The sequence below is a fragment of the Ascaphus truei genome, chromosome 6, assembly GCF_040206685.1.
Source record: "Ascaphus truei isolate aAscTru1 chromosome 6, aAscTru1.hap1, whole genome shotgun sequence".
NCBI lineage: Eukaryota > Metazoa > Chordata > Amphibia > Anura > Ascaphidae > Ascaphus > Ascaphus truei.
In genome coordinates, this window is record NC_134488.1 from 6,010,606 (window position 1) to 6,019,421 (window position 8,816).

An 8,816-nucleotide genomic window follows, 5' to 3' on the forward strand; every position below is an offset into this window, starting at 1 on the left:
TAAGACCAGAGGTACCTATTCAACAGAATGATGTTTTTTTGTGTGTGGTAAGCTGGATAGGTTAAGGGACAAATATGTGGTTTTGTAACATCTTAAGTGTCACATATGAAGTTTCTGTGCAGTTAAAATTGGAGTTATCATCTCTGGAAGTTTTCAATATCTTTAAACATGAATGCATATTTCTAGACTAACATTCTGATTCATTTCTTCACACAGGTATTTCTGTCTGAGTTGATTTCCTTCTATCAATGTAACCTTAAATGCAAAAGTACTATTATCAAATGAACATCTCTTTTGTATGTCTGTATGAGTCGATTAGGCACAACACCTCACTTAATTTGTATTGTCATGTGATATTGCTAGGGGTTTTAAGTCAGGTTGGGGTAAAAAGGTAGGTCTCCTCCTCTCCTCCCGTTCACAATATCAGTTCTGCCCTACTGTATGCCTTCATCTGTTTTATTCTCTTCCTTTGCGGTACAAACTGTCCAGGTTTTTAACCCTCTTTCTCTGTGCGTGGCACTCATCTACAGATCACCGACCTCTACAGCCTCCTTTCTCTTTGACTTTGAATCCTGGCTTTCCTTCTCCCTTTCCTCTTACTCTCCTATCCTTTTACTGGGGCACCTCAACTGTCATATTGATGATCCCTCAGTCTCATGGGCATCTTCCCGTCTATTATTAACCTCCTTATTTTGTCTTCACCAGTGGACCAATTCCAGCACACACAAGGTTGGTCACTATCTAGACCTGGTTTTACTAAAAACGGGTTCCTTTCTGATTTCTGCTCTCTGACCATCACCTATGTAGCCAGGTCTCCCCAGCCTGTCAGCACCCCCCTCACCTAGCTGCCGATCGTGGGTGCCGCCGAGTCCAATGGCGGCTCCGCCCGGCAGTCGCAGAGGTGAGGGCGGTCGGGTCCCGGCTCGGGGGTTGCCGGGGACCCATGCGGCCGGTTGCCAAGGCCGCATGCACATCACAGGGATCCCGGCGCTCACGAAGCCGGGCGGTGAGGGCGCCGCCATTGAATGGTGGCTCGCGCATGCGCATTGATCGTGCATGCGTAGGTAGGGTCCTAGAGCTAGGGAGAAGTCGCGCAAGTGTGAGGCTAGTCAGGGAAAGGTTGAGGCAGACCCAGATAGCTTGCACAGGCGCAGGACAGGAGATAGAAAGCCCGCGACGCCCTAGCCTACCAGGGAAGACTCTTGGTAGGGACTACGAGTCACAGGACCCTCTGTGCGCCCCACGTAACACCAGGGAGCCAATAGGTCTTAGGATCTCCAGGCAGGGAGAAAGATACATTTTCACGGGCTGGCAGCATGATAGTCAGTTGGAGCCAGGGAGCTGTGAGGGAAGGAAGGGTGTGGGGAGCGAGTGCAGCTCCTGCACCCAGATAGGTACCCACACCCCAGGTAGGTCCCAACTCCCCACCAGATTAGTGGGTAATTGATCAGGGATGGCCCAAGATAGGGACGTGGCCCTTAGTGTAAGTGTGCTGTCTTGTCAGGGTCACGGCTGTCAGTGCCGCGAGGTCTGACAGGCAGGCACAGTGTTAGTGCAGTACGTTAGCTGCAGGTAGTGAGTATGTTGTAGCGCGTTACTAATAGTGCTGCGAGGGTTAGTAGATAGTTAGAGTAAGGACCGGGAAGCGCTAGGGAGGCGGGATAGGCCATTAACCCCTTAGGTCCCAGGTAGGTCCTCATTCCCCAGCTTGTGGTTCTACAGGGACAGGCCCTAGGTTAGGGACCGTGTCACGTAGTGCCAGTGATAGACAGGGACACAGCTGCTGCTGCGCTCCACGAGAGATGACTTGGGCTCAAGTCAGTACCCTGAGACTAGAGACTATCTCCAGGGTGGGATCGCCCCTGGGGGACCCCAAGCAAGGATTCACCGGACCGGATCAGACGGGGTCCCAGAACAACTGATCCTTTGCATAGCTGTTGCTGCTCCGAGCACCGGAGTGCTCGGCAGGTACTATACATATACAAGTGCACCAACCGGCCCTTAGTATAATAGTGACTGCGCAGAGTGCGGGACATTGGGTGGAGTTTCTATGGACACTGGGTGGAATCAGCTGGTGTTGGGGAAGTGTCCTGCGCGACGCAGTTAGTGTCTCCTCTAGAGAGGGACACCGGTTATTGTGGTATTGATGTTACATGTTTGCTCTGCACGTTAGTAAAAGACATTGGTTAGTATACATACAGTGTATGTGATTATTGTATTTGTCCTGTGAGGAACTACTCCCCCTCTGGTGGGAGCCATCGCAGGTGGAGGCACTGCATCGAGTAAGTGGTTACTCATAATATCATAATTGCCCCAGGTTCCCCGTGGCGGAAGCTCAGCCCTCCTGCGAGCCAACAGGTAAAGCACCACACGCTGGTAACACTGTATGTTCTCCGCACCCACACAATAATCTGCGATTGGGTGGGGGAATACCCGTTACACCTATCATTCACCACCACTCATTCCCCTGACTTCCCTCCTACCTGTTAAACTAAGTACTCTCGAGACCTTTGCTCTATTGAGCTTTCTGCTCCTGTATCTACCCTGAACACTATCCCCTCCTTTCTTTCCTTCCTCTGAACCTGACAATCTTTACAATCCTTATAACTCTATTCTCTCCTCCTCACTTGACCTATATGACCCCTCTCAGCTCCAGCACACCCATCCCATTAACCAACAGTTTTGGCTAAATTCACAAACATGCTTCTTCACACCTGTACTCACTCCCCTGAATGCCTTTTGATGAAATCTTAGATTTAGGCTGATTTTCTGCACTATAAATGGCTCCTCTCCATTTTTAACTCTGCATTCTCGAAGGCCAAACAACACAATTTTTCTTCACTCATCAACACTCACAAATCCAATCCACGCAGTCTTTTTTCTGTAGTTGACTCCCTCCTCCGACCTTTTCCTCTCACCTTCCATCCTTCCTTCACTGCTCCTCAAACATTTGAGGACTACTTTAAAGGCAAGATGGATGCTCTCCACACGGAGATTCCTTCTGTACCCTCACTCTCTTTTCTGCATCTACCTAAATCTCCTTCTTCCACTTTTGACTCCTTTTCTCTAGTCACAGCGTTGGAAGTTTCTAAGCTAATTTTCTCTTCTCCCTCTACCACATGCTCTCTAAAACCTATCCCCTCACACCTTATCAGAACTCTTACTCTGTCTTAGGCCTCGTCCAGAGTGATGCTGAGCAGGCGCACACACTTGCGCGGGCTGAGATGAAACACAGTGTTTTAATGTGTGTGGCCAGCGTGAGCGATCGCCTGCATGGCGTTTAGTTGCTTGCCGAAGCAAGCAAATTTGATTGTGGCGCTCGCGGTCGCGTAATGTGAGCGGTTCGCCCAATGAGGAAGAATCAACTCCATGTCGTCATGACGTAACCCCCGATACACCCCCCCCTGAGCATGCAACTAGCTGGCCATAAATCATCCGGCCCAGCAGAGCGTGTGACGTCACCACGCACGCGCACCAGCGCGCTCGCTCACTCCCTGCCTTAGGTTGTGATTATACACAAAAACGCCCATGGTGTCTCCCGTAGCGACAACACGTAGCACAAAAACAAGTGTTATACATACCTGAAAACTGCAAAAAATGAGAAGTGAATCTCCTGATGGTGCTTCTAAATCCAAGATTGTGCAATGTTGGCCATAATGCCTAGGAGTCCGGGGTATATGAATAATATAAATTTATGAATGTGTGACAGGGTATATGGCTCACCATATGAAGCCTAACATGGACAGAGTAAACCTAACCACTTTAAAAGTGAAACCACAAGGAAGCCCCTATATAAAGAAACTCCCAGTGCAATCACTATGTGGATAATCATATCCTGTATCATAGGCTGGAGCCCTGCACATACCCTATAGTCACAATAGCTATAAAAAATAGTAAGTCACTCACTTATTAACCCCTTCTGCTCCATAACTGCGTGCATCCGTTCCGTTTTGTAGATGAAGTCTGTGTAGGGAGATGGTGGAGCACTGCAAAGAATTAGGGCTGGAGGCAAATCCGTGAAAAGTAAAAATGCTTTATTCCAGATGCATGGTAGCAACAGCTACATTAAAAAGGGTCCTCTAACGCGTTTCGCGCTATGACAGCGCTTTATCAAAGAGTTTATCTTTGATAAAGCGCTGTCATAGCGCGAAACGCGTTAGAGGACCCTTTTTAATGTAGCTGTTGCTACCATGCATCTGGAATAAAGCATTTTTACTTTTCACGGATTTGCCTCCAGCCCTAATTCTTTGCAGTGCTCCACCATCTCCCTAAACATACCTGAAAACTGCTTATACCAAATTCAACCGTCTCCCCGCTTGCTACTGCAAAGCGGGAGGCAGTTCAGGAGATTGTTTTCAAGTAGCGACGGACACGTCACATGACGCAGCTGTCCAATCAAAGGGAAGTTCAGTGCACCAGTGTTTGTTTTGCTGAATACTGTGAGGAATTGTGGAACAGTAAGTGTGGTAAAGGAAGTGACATCTGAGCATGTCTCCCCAGCAGTCGCTTGCTAAATCTCTTGAGCGTGTAGCTCTGCAGCGTCGCTACTTATGAAGCCACAGGAGAGCACTGATGCTCTTGGTTTAATCACACCCTCAGGCTGCGTCCATGCTTAGCGCGGCATTAACAAAAGGTCGTGCCTCTATGAGGCAGACCATAGAGCACGCAACAGTATGCGCAATGGAGAGCGACGGCGCTAGCAATTCCAGAGCAGAAAAAATATGTGATTTTGTTGCGCGACGGCTGTTATCAAAGAGTTGATAAAGCACCAGCTATGGCGGGAAATGCGTCAGAGTGTTGCCTCCATTTCACCACGGGCACTATGTGCTATTACCTTAGTACATAGTACCTTAATAACAAAAAAATGAGAAAAGAAAATATAGGACCCTTTCAGTGTGAGATGGGTAGGCAGATTATTGGAGATAAGGAAAAAGCAGAGGTATTAAACAATTTCTTTGCCTCTGTGTTTACCAGGGAAGAATCAAGTTCAATAGTTGTGCCGCAGGGGAAGCCACAACCTCCATATTAATAAACAATTGGTTAACTGAGGAAGAAATTCATAAGCGGCTTGAAAAAATTTAAGTAAATAAGGCACCTGGCCCCGATGGCATACATCCAAGAGTTCTCAAGGAGTTAAGCTCAGTAATAGCCAAACCATTATATTTAATATTCAAGGACTCCATTTCCACAGGCTCAGTACCACAAGATTGGCGTAAAGCAGATGTGGTGCCTATATTTAAAAAGGGAGCTAGATCACAACCGGGGAATTACAGACCTGTAAGCCTGACTTCAATAGTGGGGAAAATTCTTGAAGGTTTAATACGGGATAATATTCAGGAATACCTAATGGAAAATAAAATTATTAGTAATAGTCAACATGGATTTATGAAGGATAGATCATGCTAAACTAACCTTCTTTATTTCTTTGAGGAGGTAAGTAGGAATTTAGACCAGGGTAATGCAGTTGATGTTGTCTACTTAGATTTTACAAAGGCTTTTGATACGGTTTCACACAAGAGGTTGGTGTACAAAATAAAGAAAATTGGACTCAGTAATAATATATGCACCTGGATTGAAAACTGGTTAAAAGACAGACAACAGAGGGTTGTCATAAATTGAACTTTTTCAGGTTGGGCTAAATTTGTGAGTGGAGTACCTCAGGGATCGTTACTGGGACCCATGCTTTTTAACTTGTTTATTAATGACCTTGAGGTTGGCATCGAGAGCAAAGTCTCCATCTTTGCTGATGATACATTAATGGCGCTATATAAATAAAGACATACAATACAATACAATACAATGATACTAAATTGTGTAAGGTAATAGAATCAGAGCAGGATGTAATTTCTCTTCAGAAGGACTTGGAGAGACTGGAAACGTGGGCAGGTAGATGAGGTTTAATACAGATAAATGTAAGGTTATGCATTTGGGATGCAAGAATAAAAAGGCGAATTACAAATGAAATGGGGATAAATTGGGGGAATCCTTGATGGAGAAGGATTTAGGAGTGCTTGTAGACAGCAGGCTTAGCAATAGTGCCCAAAGTCATGCAGTAGCTGCAAAGGCAAACAAGATCTTATCTTGCATCAAACGGGCAATGGATGGAAGGGAAGTAAACATAATTATGCCCCTTTACAAAGCATTAGTAAGACCACACCTTGAATATGGAGTACAATTTTGGGCACCAATCCTAAGAGAAGACATTATGGAACTAGAGTGAGTCCAGAGAAGAGCCACCAAATTAATAAAGGGGATGGACAATCTAACTTATGAGGAGAGACTAGCTAAATTAGATTTATTTACATTAGAAAAGAGGCGTCTAAGAGGGGATATGATAACTATATACAAATATATTCGGGGACAATACAAGGAGCTTTCAAAAGAACTATTCCTCCCACGGGCAATACAAAGGACTCGGGGCCATCCCTTAAGGCTGGAGGAAAGGAGATTTCACCAACAATAAAGGAAAGGGTTCTTTACAGTAAGGGCAGTTAAAATGTGGAATTCATTACCCATGGAGACTGTGATGGCAGATACAATAGATTTGTTCAAAAAAAGATTGGACATCTTTTTAGATGGGAAAGGTATACAGGGATATACCAAATACTGTAAGTATACATGGGAAATATGTTGATCCAGGGAATAATCGGATTGCCAATTCTTGGAGTCAGGAAGGAATTTATTTTTCCCCTTATGAGACATCATTGGATGATATGACTCTGGGGTTTTTGTTTGCCTTCCTCTGGATCAATAAGTAAGTATAGATAAAGGATAAAGTATCTGTTGTCTAAATTTAACATAGGTTGAACTTGATGGACTTACGTCTTTTTTCAACCTCATATTCTATGTAACTATGTAATACATTTTTATTGTTTTTGACCTTTGATCCTGCCTCCAGTTCTTTTTCTCTTCGGCTGTGCTCCAAGTTACTTTTTTACTTTGCTTGATATACATTGTGCCTGCATTTTTGGGGTGCTTTATGTGAATATGTTTGCCCTCTATACAGCCAACACAATTTGGAAAATTACATTTGCTGTAAAATTCACTTGCCACATTACGCAATCTTTGTACACTAGGAAATGCAGTGTAAATAGCATTGCATGACTCATGAAAAATGTTCTCCACTGTACTTTTCCCCATCTTAAATGAGAATGCCAAGCCACGAAATGGTATCCCAGTCTGTAATGAAAAAAAAGAAGTATATTATAGTATATACTTATATTCTTAATTATAGTATATACATATATTCTTATATAGTTACAGTATATACGAAAAAAAGAAATATAGTATATACGTATTCTTATTTTATATATGTTAAGTCATTTTTAAATTGAAATCTACAGAAATAATTATTTTGATTTTAATTTTTTTTGCCTATTACAAAACAATCAATTTGTTTACTCCAACATATGAAAATACAAAAACAGAAAAAAACATACAATCAATGACAGGGAAATGAAATAGCTTAGTTTATTAATATATTAATTTCACAATAACAGTATTACAACTAACCTCAAAGTGAGCATGAGCCTTTCTTCTGCATGAATTATGTGACAAAAATGAATCTGAACAGGGGTTATCTTGTCATTTATACGTCCCAAAATATAATCAAATGTCGCTTTTGTCATTCTCATGTGCTCAAAAAAATTCCTTGTCATGCTTACCAAGTTCATGATACAAAGTAGCGAATTTCCCACGTCTTTTATGCTGGCAATTTATTTCATGGACATTTGTTTAACGGCCATCAAGTAAGGTAGTTTTTAGATATGTATTTTCCATCAATAACAGCAAGCAAAGGTTCTTCAACAGCGCCATGTTTGTGTACAATCTACGGATGGATGCGGATGTGACGTCACAGCCACGCCTCCCCATTGCGCGAGTCAGCATATTCCCATAGGTCGCGGATCGCTCCAGTGTCAGGCACACAAGACACCACATGCTCCGGCGCGCGCACCTCTACTATATCCGCGGCCTTAGTCCTCACTCTCTCCACATCTTCAATTTATCCCTGTCCTCCGGCATTTTCCCCTCCTTTAAGCACGTCTCCAGCCTTTTACCTAAAAACTGCTAGAACATTTTGTTTTCTCACATATGATAAACGTTCTTAATTCACATGCTCTCCTAGAACCTTTACAATCTGGGTTTCGTACAGCTCACTCTACAGAAACTGTTCTCTCAAAAGTAGCCAATGATCTACATGGAGCCAAATCCCATAGTAATTTTTCCCTACTAATCCTACTCGATTTCTCTGCTGCCTTTAATTCTGTCGATCACCTTCTCCTTGATATTCTAAACTCCCTAGGTATCCAAAACAAAGCTTTGTCATGTTTCTCATCATAACTCCCCGATCGCACATTTTCAGACTCTGTTACTAACATGCTTTCGTCTTCTATTGATCTGTCTATTGGTGTACCTCAGGGATCTGTTCTGGGACCTCTCCTTTTCTCTCTACTCACTATCACTTGGTGACCTCATGAACTCTTTTGACCTTAGATATCATCCCTATGGAGATGATACGCATATATCCATACACCCATACCCTCACACCTGCAATCCAGTTCCAAGTCTCTAATTACATCTGGCTATAACCTTGTGAATGGCACACCGCCGCTTTAAATTTGATATAGCTGAAACTGAGCTCCTCATATTTCCCCCTAAACCTAGCCAAATATCCCGTTTATCCATCACCGTAAATGATCTATCCAATTGCCAACGCACATTGTTTAGTAGTGACATTTGACTATTCCCTCTCCTTCTCCATTTATATTCATGGCATGGCTAAAACTCGTCACTTCTTCCGTAATATTGCTAAGATT